The sequence below is a fragment of the Chamaea fasciata genome, unplaced genomic scaffold (genome assembly GCF_029207755.1).
Source record: "Chamaea fasciata isolate MVZ Bird 193981 ecotype frontalis unplaced genomic scaffold, bChaFas1.0.hap1 SCAF_209, whole genome shotgun sequence".
Lineage (NCBI taxonomy): Eukaryota > Metazoa > Chordata > Aves > Passeriformes > Sylviidae > Chamaea > Chamaea fasciata.
In genome coordinates this window covers 101,132-113,274 of record NW_027094294.1, presented here as the reverse complement: position 1 = coordinate 113,274, position 12,143 = coordinate 101,132, and the positions used below count along the sequence as shown (strand labels likewise).

General features: G+C 52.9%; 1 long non-coding RNA gene across 1 annotated transcript; it reads right to left on the bottom strand.

Moving 5' to 3' along the window:
• Nucleotides 1–7,054: 7,054 nt before the first annotated feature.
• Nucleotides 7,055–7,535, bottom strand: LOC136304864 (uncharacterized). Its single transcript, XR_010724872.1, has 3 exons — nucleotides 7,452–7,535; nucleotides 7,289–7,367; nucleotides 7,055–7,211 (listed from the first exon to the last, which is right to left on the bottom strand). It is a non-coding gene; the product is annotated as an uncharacterized lncRNA (long non-coding RNA).
• Nucleotides 7,536–12,143: the final 4,608 nt, after the last annotated feature.

Genomic DNA, 12,143 nt, shown 5'->3' with positions numbered 1-12,143 from the left:
GCAGCATCTCCCCGTGCCCGGCGGGAGCAGCCCCTGGCCGAGGAGCCGCGGCAGCCCCGGGGCCGTGTCCGTGCCAGCCCCGAGCCCGGCCCCGGGCCCTGCGTTTGGCCGCCGCTGCCACGGGCGGGGCCCCGCAGGCACAGCTCCTCCCTGCACATCATCCCAGGGCTGCTGGCCCCGCTGGGGCTGCCGGCCTCCTTCCTCCCTGCGCCTCCGGGCACCCGGGACACCTGCAGGAAACCCCGAGGGACACTGCAGGCGGCACGGGGGGGGCACCGAGGCCTCCGGCCAGAAAAGCAGCCCCGGCCTCAGCAGCTGCCATCATTTTGGCCCGGCAACACTCACCTGCAGGAAACGCCCCTGTGCGGGTGGGACCGGCCCTGCCTCTCTGCAGAGCTTTGGCCGTGGAAGAAGGGAAGCCTCAGGACTTGTCCTGCTCCTTTCCGCCCGGAAAGAGACTTTGTGTGAGTACTTTTACGGCAGCTGCTGGGTAAATCCTGGAAAGGACAGGAAATCAGCGTCACTGGAAGAGCTTTGTGCTGTCGTGAGCTGCCAGCCACTTCTGCCCTCGAGCCATTCCAGGGGCTGGTGTGTGAAGCAGCTTTGGCAGAGAAGGCGGCACTGCACTTACCTTAGTGGGGCCAAGCGTTGCCATCCTATGGAGGTCCATCCCCATAATGCAGAGATTGGTTCAGCTGCTTGGAGCAGAGTCCGGGTAATGCCAAGGTGCTGAGTTCGATTCTCAAACGGTCCGTCCGCTTGAGAGTCAGATTTTAGGATCCCTCTCAGCCTCAGTATATCCTGTGACCTGGAAATAAGAGGAAAATTCTCGGCTGAGTTTTAATAAAACAGCTTTTGCCATTGCAGGGTGTGAGCTGCACTCGGCGATTTTCGGCCGCGACGAGCCCCACGAGCCTTCCGCCCTTCCTTGCCGCCATCATGGTTGCGTCTGAGGCCACTTCCGGTTCCGCCGGCATCTTTTTTGCGGCACCTCTAAGGCGCCCGGCAGGTGTTTACACAGACGCCTGACTAAATCCGCGAATCCGAACGCAAGCGCGGCGCGGCTGAGCACACGGCCCGTGTCCCCACACCTGGAGACGCCGCGGAAAATTGCGCCCGGGCGGCGCCGTAGTCGGGGTTTCGTGCAGGCATCTGGCTAAACGCCTATAGGGTCCTTATTTTTCGCGCCCTTTTGGCCGCCCTTTTTGGAAGGTCAGGCGCCTCGCGCCTGGGCGCCATTTTGTGAGGGGCGTCGCGTGACTTCCGCTTTTGCTCGCCGCCATCTTGGCTGCGGCTGAGGCCACTTCCGTCCCGGCCGCCATGTTCTTGGCGGCTCGGCATAGGCCCCCGGCAGGTGTTTACACAGACGCCTGAATAAATCCACGAATTTAAAAGCAAGCGCGGCGCGGCTGAGCACACGGCCCGTGTCCCCACACCTGGAGACGCCGCGGAAAATTGCGCCCCGGCGGCGCCGTTGTCGGGGTTTCGTGCAGGCATCTGGCTAAACGCCTATAGGGTCCTTAATTTTTCGCGCCCTTTTGGCCGCCCTTTTTGGAAGGTCGGGCGCCTCGCGCCTGGGCGCCATTTTGTGAGGGGCGTCGCGTGACTTCCGCTTTTGCTCGCCGCCATCTTGGCTGCGGCTGAGGCCACTTCCGTCCCGGCCGCCATGTTCTTTGCGGCTCGGCATAGGCCTCCGCCAGGTGTTTACACAGACGCCTGACTAAATCCGCGAATCCGAACGCAAGCGCGGCGCGGCTGAGCACACGACCGGTGTCCCTACACCTGGAAACGCCGCGGAAAATTGCGCCCGGGCGGCGCCGTAGTCGGGGTTTTTGTGCAGGCGTCTGGCTAAACGCCTATAGGGTCCTTATTTTTCCCGCCCTTTTGGCCGCCCTTTTTGGAAGGTCGGGCGCCTCGCGTCTCGCCGCCATCTTGGTAGTGGAACCCACTAAAATGCCCCCTCGGCTCCTCCCACAAGCGCCTGACTGAATGGACTGCAGCCCGCGGCGCCGCTGCGCCCCCATCCCGTGTCCGCACACCCGCAAACGCCGCGGAAAATCGCGCCCGGACGGCTCCGGGGTCCGGGTGGCGCGCGCAGGCAGCCGGCTGCCACGCGCCCGGGCTCCTTGCCTTTTTCCCTCCCTTTCGGCCCCGAGCTGCGGGCGGGCGGGCGGCAGCGCCGCCCCCGAGCTCACAGTGCGGGGCTGCCACGTGCCTCGGGGACGGGCGGGGGGGACAGCTGCACTACCGCTCTTTGGCCACAGGGTGGCAGCATTGTCTCACAGATCATGAGGGACGGGCACGGGGGACAGCTGCACTACCGCTGTTTGCCCACGCGGTGGCAGCATTGCCACACAGATCAGGCGGGACTGGCGGGGGGGGACAGCTGCACTACCGCTCTCTGCCCACAGGGTGGCAGCACTGCCGCGCGGCGGCGCGGAGCGGAGCCATAAACGAACGTGCCCAGGAATGCCCTGGCGAACAGCCTCCGGAATAAACAGCCCAAAAGACCCCCGAGCACACCTGCGAGAACCCTGCCAGCAACCAGACCGAAACAAAAAAGCCTTTCGTTCAGGCTCTATTTCAATATTTTTTATCTTTGTGATTCTGATATTTACATTCATCATTACAATTCATCTTTTATATTATGTACATTATACATCATGTATTATGTTTATTATACTATTATATTTATTATAGATATTAAATATAGAAAGTTATATATAAAATAATTTATTATGTAATGTTATAAATAATAATACATTTCATTTAAATATGATTATGTACATTATAGATGTTTATATTATGTATATTAAATATATTTATAAAACGTGTAGTAAGTAATAATATATTGTGTATTTTTTATTGATATTATTTTTCATATCCTATACTTTTTGTTATTTTTCTTTTTCATTATTTTTTAAATTCGTTTGTTTATATTTTAAACGATATTTTACACTAGATGAATTCATGAACCTAACACATCAGAAACACAATTAATTTGAATTAAATGAGCCTGGTTTTCTAAGGGGTAAAGTTTTAATCTTTATTTAGATAATATGGGCATATTTTCTCTATCTGTATGGGGTTTTTTTGGTGGGTTGCGGGGGATTTTATTTTGGGGGTTTTCTTTTTTTGTTCGCTTTGTTTTGGATTTCTTTGCTAATAAACAAGCAGGGTCGGAGAGTTACAAAATAAAACGTCTACTTTGTTTTTATTGCTCCCTCTGAAATACGCCTCGACAGCCTGGACAGCAGGCTGCTGCTGGTAACACTGTGCACGGGTAGGAGGAGACCTGGTCGGGGCTGGGAAGGAAAAAACGGCACCACGGTGGTCACAGCTTTCTCCCTTCAGGAGTTTTATGGAGCAGAAAATACAGAGCTTTTGCCAACTGCGCTCTCTATGACATCCCGACGTCCAGCGGGCACGGAGGTCATTTCTCATCTTTCTTGCCAACAGCCAAACCCCCAGGCGCCCGGGGGAAGAAAGAGTATGGGGGAAAAAAAAAAAAGGAACAAAGAAAACATGAAAAAATAAACCAAAACTATAGAAAATAATAAATAAAATTAAAATACCAAAAGAAAAAAATTTCAAAGTAACAAAAAAGTGGAAAAAAAATTTAAACAAAAAATTAAAATAAAAAACGAAAAGTAGTTTTAACAAGTAAATAAATAGCTAAAGAAAAAAAATAAAAATTAAAAAACTGAAGAAAAAGTCTTTGAAAAACCACAAAACGCAACATGAAAAACCACAACAAAAGAGCACAAAAATACAAAAATAACAAAAAATAAAAGACAAAATTAAATAAACGCAGCTCTCACCTCCTGCCACTGCCTAAAAAAGCGCCATGGCTTTCCTCAATTATGCAGCAATAAGGGAAACAAACCCAGTGCCCCCCAGAACAGAAGGTTTTCTAGACAATTCCCACTTCTGCTTGGAAACAAATTCTATTTTAGTGGGAAGCTCATTTTGGACAAACATCCAAATGTGCCAAGGTAGGAAAGAACCAGCCCCTTGTGTCCAAGGAACAGCAGCTAGGCCTGGATTCAGGTTTTAATGGCATTTATGTAATTAAAAATGCAGTAAATTGAACTTTACAAAGAGACGAATCGTGGCAAATAAATACTTCAAAGTTTTCTTGGGAAATCACAGAATTTTGTGGAGATGGTGCTGGACAATTGCTGATTTACCAACATTAATTGGGTAAATTTCCTTAGAAATGTGCTCTACAAGGTACAAAAATTCCAATTAGGATGGAAAATTGGAATAAATAAATATTCCCTTACTAAAATCAGAGAGAAAATCAGAGTTATTCCTTCAATTAAAAGGAAGGAATAACATCCAAATCCAAGCCTGCCTGGAAAACAAGCTCAGGAATTTCTAACATTGAAAACTTTTGCAAGAGTCATGAAGTTGGTGAAAGTTCATGGAATGATGATTTAAAATCTGCTTCCTCTGCACTGATTTAAAGGGAAGTGGGAATTCAACAGGTCCAGTTACTCCCATCCAACCTTGGACTGGGATAAGGCCTTCCAGTGGCTTCACTTCCTACTGGCTCTCTCCTTTTCGCCAACTACCTGCAAGAGGAAAAGCAACAGGAATAAAGTCTCAAACAGGATGGCCTTGGTCCAGGCAGACTGAGGTGCAGCTCCCAGGGAGGGAGGCCAGGCTGTGCCTCGGGGAGCTCCAGGAATCTGGGATTGCCCGTGGGATTCAAGGGCTGGAAAAGCACACCCACCTGCCAGGTTCAGTGCTGGGACAGAGCAAGGCCGGGGCTCGGGGGCAGCAGTTAGAGCTGGGACTGCAGGAGAACACCCCAAACCCGGGTTAAACATCCGGCACGACACGCAGCACGCTCCGGGAGAAACTCGGGCGGGAGAAGCCCCGGGATGCTCCACGTTCCTTGCCCTTGGCAGCTGTGCCAGGGCCTCCCTCAGAATGCTGACCTCACCGTGCAGCTCCTACAAAACAGGAGAACTTATGGGAATCGCCCAGAATCCCTGGACTTCCAGTTATTAAGAACCACAGCTGCAGCGAAAGGTGTACAAACGCTACTGCAAACCAGCAGGGCTGAGGAGACGCAGGGATTTATTCCCGAGGGGACACAAGGATCCCTCAGCCAGCCAGGATTTCTCCCAGGCTCTTCCCACTGCTCTCTAAGGACACAAACAGCAGTTTTTCCCTCGAGTTCCCCTTTCCATCAATGCCAAGACTCGTGTTCTCCTCCAACCCCAGGTTCAGGAAGGAAAGTAGGAATATTATCACTGCACAGACTGTCCAGGAGGGTGTGACTGAGGCAGCAGCACCAGCTCCCACTCCACTGCTGCTCTGGATTCCTGAGCAGCTCCTTTCCATCCTGCCCTTCCCAGCACCATTCCCTGGGTGCCATGTCCACAGACACCTTCTCCATGCCGCTTAAAACCCACAGACACCAACAGAAAGGAGATCAAAAATCAATTCACATGTTGCTAGTCAGAGAGAATGGGAGAGGCCTAAAAATCTGCATTTATTTTAGAACACTAGAGCAATTTCTTCATGACCCTGACTATCAGTGATGGGCAGATAAACACCTTCTTTAACTTACTACCTGCAAAAACATCAAGTTTCAAGTTTAGTAAAGATAAAATTTTGCTGCAAAAATAAAAGAGGTGGGATGTTGGTGTTAGTGCTTTAACCTTCGGACATTAGCGGGTATTTGTAAAACAAATTCATTATTGAAGCAGCTAACTTGAAAATAAGGGGTTTTTACAATAAAGTTGACCAAAAAAGAGTCTCAAAATTAAGATATAGGCTGCACAAATATTTAAGAAAAAAAAAGTTGTCTTTCGTGCGTATAACCTGCCAGTCTCTCATGTTTTCAGTCCTTACCATTTATTTTTACCAAGGTGATGATTAAAACCTTGTCAAAAGCTCAAAAAAAAAAATTCCAGGACAAGGCAGGTGTTTTCCCAAGTACCCTCAGTGTGGAGCTGTGTCAGCCACAAGTGTTTGCTCCCTCAGCCCAGCCCGGAGCAGGCTCCAGCTGCTGCCCAGGGGGGTTACCAAGGGACTCACCTGTTTGAAGCTGTAAACGCAGGTGGCCTGCACTGGAGTGCCAATAAATGTGAAATGTGTGACTCTCACCTTGAATAGCGATCGATCTTCTCAGGGGAGCCCCTCACCCAGGATGGGGGGCTCTGCCACACATTTCATCTCTCCGCATCTGAAACAAAGTCAGGACAACAGTCAGAGTGCTGCAGGATACCTTGACAGCTCCACACATCTTGTGGCAATCTAGGAATACCCTCTACAGTCTAACCACACCCCACATCACAAATTTCAAGCCCCCAGGACTATTACCCTCGTACCCCTACACCCAGACTGAGCAGCAAGGCAGAGCAGCTCCCGGCCAAACACACACCAACACCCGTGACACAGCACAGGACAAACGAGGGGACACAACAGGGACAGAAAACTCTGGGCAAGAAGAATGACCCTGAGGGTCCAGAGAACTCGGAATGAGATGACCGAGGTGAGACGGAAGGTGAGCTGGCCAGGCTCAGAGAACCCTGCAGGAACAAGATGCCATCGGGATGACTTATCCCAAGAAACGCAGAGATGGATGCCCGAGAATCCTACGGTCAGAATCCTCCACCTGTCTTTGCATTCTCACAAGACCTAACCCGCCGGAATGGATCAGGGCGGTGCACGGCTGTCAGTACAGCTCAGAACAAGACCTGAAAAGGCATCGGACCGGATGCTTGTGAAGAGAGATGGATTCTGATGAGTGTCCGAGCAGCTGAGACAAAGGCACCTGGCTGAGGAGCACAGAGATCAGAAATGCTAAGACTGATGCCAGGGGTTTGGACAGGCCCCTGAAAGGACTAAAGGAAAAGACAAGACACCAAACAGACAGAGTGCACAACAGACAAGTGACACAACACACACCAGGACTGCTCTGCCCTGCACACCTCAGCACTGACATGAAAAATGAGACTTTCCCTTCATGTAGCCTAAGGGGTCACATCTTGGTGCCCCCAACTCCAAATCTGACTTAAAAAACCCCTCCCGGTGATCCCTGCCCTGGCATCCTGCTTTCATCCCCTCTGTGAGCCACAGCCCTCCACTTATCTCTCAGGCATCCAGGGAGGCAAATCCCTGCCAGGTCCAAAGAAGGCCGCCTCTGCCTCAGGAAAATTCCTGCTGTCGCCGGGCTGTCGTCTCTTAGTCAGCTACAACAAAAAAAACCAAACATGAATGCGTGATCTTAGCAGCCCATCACCCAAAACCCGACAATTCTGCTACTCACTGTCTCCTAAGCTTGCCTGGGTCCTCGGCCCCGCGCTTCAGCTGCGCTCAGAGGCCAACGCCGGCATCGCAGGGTCTGCCTGGGTAAAGAGCAGACAAGGTGACGTGGCAGCGCTGGAACTTGAGGGGACCCTCCCTCCTCCTCCTTCTCCTCCCTGACTCACCTCAACTCCTCGGCCGTTATCCAAGCCTACCTGGATGGGGCCTTCACAAGGAGAAGATCAAGGCTCCATCACAGACTCCTGGAATGCTCCCTGAGGGCTCACGGGTGAGGTGACGCGGGTCTGTCGTCCCGTTGGTGAGAGGGGAGCTCGGCCTCCTGCGAGTGGACTCCCTAAAACACACAAGAACGGAGGCTTAGAGTTGCACCAGCGAGTGAGGCTTGAACAATAGCAACGGCTTCTGTCCACGAGTCACTGCTCACCTCGCCCACGTCAGCTTGACTGCTGAGATCCGGCTTCACCACCTAAAAATAAAGACAAAGAACAGAGCTGTAACACAGCCATCATTTACACCTCCCCTGCAAACAGAAACAGGGACTGACCTTCTCAGGGGAGCCCCCTCACCCAGGATGGGGGGCTCTGCCACAGATTTCATCTCTCTGCATCTGAAACAGAGTTTGGACAAAAGTCAGAGTGCTGCAGGATACCTTGACAGCTCCAGACATCTTGTGGCAATCTAGGAATACCCTCTACAGTCTAACCACACCCCACATCACAAATTTCAAGCCCCCAGGACTATTACCCTCGTACCCCTACACCCAGACTGAGCAGCAAGGCAGAGCAGCTCCCGGCCAAACACACACCAACACCCGTGACACAGCACAGGACAAACGAGGGGACGCAACAGGGACAGAAAACTCTGGGCAAGAAGAATGACCCTGAGGGTCCAGAGAACTCGGAATGAGATGACCGAGGTAAGATGGAAGGTGAGCTGGCCAGGCTCAGAGAACCCTGCAGGAACAAGATGCCATCGGGATGACTTATCCCAAGAAACGCAGAGATGGATGCCCGAGAATCCTACGGTCAGAATCCTCCACCTGTCTTTGCATTCTCACAAGACCTAACCCGCCGGAATGGATCAGGGCGGTGCACGGCTGTCAGTACAGCTCAGAACAAGACCTGAAAAGGCATCGGACCGGATGCTTGTGAAGAGAGATGGATTCTGATGAGTGTCCGAGCAGCTGAGACAAAGGCACCTGGCTGAGGAGCACAGAGATCAGAAATGCTAAGACTGATGCCAGGGGTTTGGACAGGCCCCTGAAAGGACTAAAGGAAAAGACAAGACACCAAACAGACAGAGTGCACAACAGACAAGTGACACAACACACACCAGGACTGCTCTGCCCTGCACACCTCAGCACTGACATGAAAAATGAGACTTTCCCTTCATGTAGCCTAAGGGGTCACATCTGGGACATCCCCAGCTCCAAACCAGACTCGAAAAATCCCTCCCAGTGATCCCTGCCCTGGTACCCCCACTTTCATCCCCTCCCTAGTTCCGAGCCCTCCACTTATCTCTCAGATGTCTGGGGAGGTGAATCCACGCTGGGCCCCAAAGAAGGCCGCCTATGCCTCTGGGAAATTCCTCCTGTCACTGGGCTGCTGTCTCCTAGTCAGCTACAATAAAGAAAACCAAATATCAAAGCATAATCTTAGCTGCACATCAGCCAAAACCCAGCAGCTCTGCTACTCACCGTCTCTTAAGCAGGACCGGGCCCTCGGGCCCCGTGCGTGCGTCAGCTGAGCTCGGAGGCCGACGCTCGCAGCGCCAAAGCCTTAGAGGCATTACTGGCACCGAGCCCACCCACCGTGGCCTCCATTAGGGCTGTGAGCATCCCCGGTTAGAGCAGGACAGGAACGCAGGGTGGACATCCCCGGTGAACCTCAACCCTGTGGACTCTGCCCCACCACTGTCACTTCCTGCCTGGCCCTAGCTTAGGGCTACTGCCTGCACCTCTCAGGACTTCTGGCCTTGTCTTGCGTTAGGATTGCTGCCGGCACCTGCTCTCAGGGAAACGGTGTTGGCAGCAGCGCTGTGAGGGCCGGGATGCCTGTACTCTGACTTGTATCCTAGGCTGTACCCCTGATTTTCACTGTGTGTTCTCTAGTCCTTGAGTCCTTTACCTCAGCCTCTGTGTGTATCACTGTAACCTCCCCCCTTCTGAACCCTGCTTCTTCAGAGCCCTAGACCTTGCAGCCGGGGACGCTCTGCACCGTTAGGGTCCCAAGAGCTGTCCCGCACGCAGGACAGGTACATCCACAGTTGTTCCCTGCCTACCCTAAGAAACGTGGCCCTGAGACAGGGCAGAGGCTGACAGAGCCGAACTCTTTGCGGTGGCAAAAGGCACGAAGCCTTACCAACCGCCGCCTCGAGAGGGAATCAGGAGCACTTCCACCGGCTGCGGAGAGACAGGGAATCCCAGGGTGGGTGGGGCGGGAAACCCCCGTTATCCCCAGCCCTGTTGGATCCTGCTCCCCACTATCGCTTCCTGCCTGGCCCTAGCCTGACTGTGTCTGCACAGGTCAGAGCTTCTGGTGTGTTCCTGCACTAGGGCTGCTGCCTGCACCTGCTCTCAGGGGAAGTGTGCTGGTAGCAGTGCTGTGAGGGCCGCTACACCTGTACTCTGACTTGTATCCTAGCCTGTTCCCCTGAGTTTCACAGTGTGTCCTCTAGTCCTCGAGTCCTTTACCTCAGCCTCTGTGTGTGTGGCTACACCTCCCCCCTTCTAAACCCAACTTCTTTAGAGCCCTACACCTCGCAGCCAGGCCTTCTGGCATTGTCCTGCATAAGGGCTCCTGCCTGTACCTGCACTCAGGGAAACGGGCATGTCTTTAGGGCTACTCCTTCGGGTCTGGGGTAGGGGTGGGGTCGGGCTGGTACACCTGTACTCTCAATTGGCACATCTTGGACATCCCTATCTCCACACCTGACTCAAAAACCCCTCCTGACAAGTCCTGACCCAGCACTCCACTTTCATCCCCTCTGTGGCTCTGAACCCTCCACTTATCTCTTGGACGTCTGGGGATGAGAATCCACGCCGGGTGCCACAGAATGCCGCCTCGCTCTCTGGGAATTTCCTGCTGTCACCGGGCTGCTGTCTCTTATTCAGCTACAAGAAATAAAACAAACATCGATGTATGATCTCAGCAGATCTGTTGGCCAATCGGTCAGGGTGTAAGACAAGTAGACCACCTAAAACACACAAACAATAACATATGCTGAAGAGTTACATCAGAAACACCAGCACACTTAACTGCATAAATATATAAATTTTCAAACAGACAACCCCAAAAAAATTCCAGCAAAAAAAGCCAACTCTTATCACCCCTAGTCAAACTACTGAATATAATAAAAACAACACCATGTCCAAACCCCTTAATAATACTCCAGAACATATACTCAGAGCCCCCCCAAAGTTAAAGACTTCCCCCTAGCCAAATAAAAAGGAAAAAGCCCATGTCTTGCGACCCATATTAATTCATTAACTTAAAACTTTAAAAATAAACGTTAAAGTTTAAACCTTTAGACAACACTAGCACACCATAGACGCCAATCCCATCACTACATGCCAAACCGAAACTTATTTCAACCTTTTGTGCTGCTGCTGCTGCTCGGCACAAAGGTTTGTCCCTCAGCACCTCCTGAAGTAATGTTCCACGCCCAAGGCCTCCCCCAGCCCCTGTGAGATGAACTCACCATCCTTCCATGAGCCTCACCTGGGAGCCCAGCATAAACCCCTCTCCTCCCGCAGCTCCGTGCCAAACTCAGCTCGGGCTCCCCTCTTAAAGCAGTGCTGGCAGGACCCGCCCCCTCGTTATCCTTTACAGCTTCCACCTGTCCCCTCATCAGTGTGACAGCTCTCACCTGGGGCTGCTCTGTCCCCTCAATCATCCTGTGACAGCTCTCACCTGCAGCTGCTGCCAGTCCCTGCTGCTCATTTCCTGGACATTGCACTGTGTGCACTGACACGCTGGGGCACCGGGCTTTCCTTGCTGTGAATAAGGATCCCTCTGCTCCTGCACGTGCCCAAGGCTGAAACTGGGATTCCACCTCCTAAATTCCGTTTGTGTGAGGTTCACAATTCCTAAGGAAATTTCCCAGCAATCGTTACCCTTCATTTACATTTTCTCCTTTGGAATCATCACTACCTTGTCTTTCTGTGCAAGGGTTCCAAACGTTCATTGGGAGTTCAGTAGCCGGGTTGGCTTGTTTATAACTTAGCTGACAATCCCAGGCTAAATCCAAACACCCAGAGATACAGGGAAATATGGAGACAGTTTATAAATACTGCCCACCTCTGACCCTGAATTCTTCATCGCACATCCTCGGAGCAGATTTACTCCATCCTTTCATCCCAGCAGCACCCCTCCAGCACAACTCTCACTTCTCACACATGTTTCTTCCCACAAACCAAACAGAAATCTACTACAGGGCGAGGCGGGGAGGGGCGAGGCCGGTCTCGGGGCAGAGCCCCCGGGCCCTCAGGGCGGGCCGGGGGGACCGGAGCAGAGCCCGGGCCGGGTTGGAGCCGGAGCCGGTCTGAGGGCGGAGGCCCCGGGCCCTCAGCGCGGGCCGGGGGGCGGGGGCGGTTCCCGGGGCCCGCTGTCCAATCAGCACTGCCGATGCCTCAGCGAGCCCGCCAATCGCGGGGATTCAAAAGGGTGGCGGAAGTAGCTGCTGCTCTATGGGCTCGGTGAGGAACGCCCCGGTGGGGTCCCGGCGCCGTGCACTTGGGACCCGCCCCGCGCCCCTGAAGCCGCGCCCCCGGTACTGCCCGGCCCCGGCTGCCTCCGGGCCCCGCCTCACAGAGCCCCGGCTCCGCCCCGAGCCCGCCCCGGCTCCGCCCCGAGCCC